We start from the raw sequence: 2,318 nt of genomic DNA, 5'->3' as shown, positions 1-2,318 counted from the left end.
AATTATATTTCAGAGCAAAATACATTGATAAAATTTAATCATAAAACATTTTCTTAGACTTCCTTCCATTTTGCCTGTTTTCCTCTATAAACTCACTGCAAGAATGAACGCAAAGTAAAAATTCAGTATTTGGAAGTGTATCATTTCCTTTATAAGTAAAAGAAATGAACTTTCTTTTTTTTTTCTTTTTTCTTGTAGTTTCACAGGTAGTTTTGCTATCCGTATCCCAGTCTTGCATTTGCCTTACCTGGATAACGCACACAAACTTTTCTATGCCAGGGAACGGTAGCCCAAAAGATGGAGGAATGCATATCTCAAGTTGCTAACCCGTAAAATTAGGAGTTTGGACTAGAAGATAGGTAAATAATTAAAAGTTCTAAAACTCTGTGATGTAGGATTTTTAAAAAAAATTAGTCCTATTGGTTTTCAATACACTATAGTCAGAAGAAAAGATTATATATATTTATACATATTTGCATATATATATATATTAAGTATATTCATATCCTTTATATTAGAATACTTCAGTTATTTAAAAAAATCCGTAAAAATTATGTAAGGAAGTACTTAAATCTTTAGTTCTGTCGAGAGAAGAAACTTCAAAATCAAGAAAGGGCCCATATAGCCATCTGGTGGCTCTTTAGGGAAATGCATACGAATATTTCCATTATTGTCATTTGAACATTGGTAAAGTTTGGCTGAATGGGAATCGACCCGACGGCAATGGTTTGGTTTTGGTTTGGTATATTTAAAAAAAAATCATTGCTATACTCATTTAATATTTACAGGATAATATATATTATCTAGAGCATTTAAATTTCTTATGCACATTTATTAGAGTTTAGATTTTTCATTAACATATTGAGCTTTTACTGTTATTCAAAATATGTGTCATGGTCTTTTATGATTCATTATAAACTATGTCATCATTACACTTTCATGATAGTAACTCTTATAAAATATCATCTCCAAATGGACTACATAAGTACTTAAAGTTGTTTACTTATGAATAAGCTTTTGGAAATATATATATTACATATATTTGTGTGTGTGTGTGTATGTGTGTATATATATATATATATACATGTAGCATATGCTACCTCCTGAGAAGGTTAAATGTTGGTAAATTCTTTTGGTACAGTGACTCTGTGTATTCCTTCCATCTTCTTTTGATGCTTCCTGCATAGTTCAATATTTCACCCATAGAAAATTGCAATATCAAATATTTCAGTATTGATAGAATATTGAAATATTGCAACTGGAGGCTTGAATTTTTTCTTCACTACTTTCAGCTTGAGAAATGCTGAGTGTGTTCTACCCTTTTGGTTTTCTAACTCCAGGTCTTTGTACATGTCATTATAATACTTTACTTTGTCTTCTTGAGCTGCCCTTTGAAGTCTTCGGTTCAGCTCTTTTATTTCATCATTTCTTTCATTTGTTTTAACTACTTTACATTCAAGAGCAAGTTTCAGAGTTTCTTCTGACATCCATTTTGGTCTTTTCTTTCTTTCCTGTCTTTTTAATGACCTCTTGCTTTCTTCGTGTGTGATGTCCTGGATGTCATTCCACAATGCCTCTGGCCTTCCTCCAATGTGTCACATCTGTTCTTGAGATGGCTCTAAACTCAGGAAGGTTATACTCAAGGTCGTATTCTGGTTCTCAAGGACTTGCTCTAATTTTCTTCAGCTTCAACTTGAACTTACACATGAGCAGTTGATGGTCTGTTCCGCAGTTGGCCCCAGCCTTGTTCTGACTGATGATGTTGAGCTTTTCCACTGTCTCTTTCCACAGATGTAGTCCATTTGATTTCTGAGTATTCCATCTGGCGAGGTTCATGTGTATAGGCACCATTTATGTTGTTGAAAAAAGGTATTTGCAATGAAGAAGTCATTGATCTTGCAAAATTCTACCACACGATCTCCGGTGTGGTTTCTATCACTAAGGCCGTATTTTCCAACTACTGATCCTTTTTCTTTGTTTCTGACTTTTGCATTCCAGTCACCAGGAATTGTCAATGCATCTTGAGTGCATGTTTGATCTATTTCAGACTGCTGAAATTGGTAAAAATCTTGAATTTCTTCATCTCTCTTTGGCATTAGTATTTAGTGGGCAAATTTGAATAATAGTAATATTACTGGTTATAATTTTAATCTAATTTTATAAAAAAAATACATAAATCCATATAACCAACACGAAGTAATGAATGCAGTTTTTGAAATAGTTTGGCAAATTACCTAAAATGAATATTATTTTTGGAAAAAAATCACATATCTGATACAAAGAATTTTAAGACGTGATGACATTATATAGTAATACTG

The sequence above is a fragment of the Trichechus manatus genome, unplaced genomic scaffold (assembly GCF_000243295.1).
Source record: "Trichechus manatus latirostris isolate Lorelei unplaced genomic scaffold, TriManLat1.0 scaffold00018, whole genome shotgun sequence".
NCBI classification, from domain to species: domain Eukaryota; kingdom Metazoa; phylum Chordata; class Mammalia; order Sirenia; family Trichechidae; genus Trichechus; species Trichechus manatus.
This window is presented reverse-complemented; position numbering follows the sequence as displayed.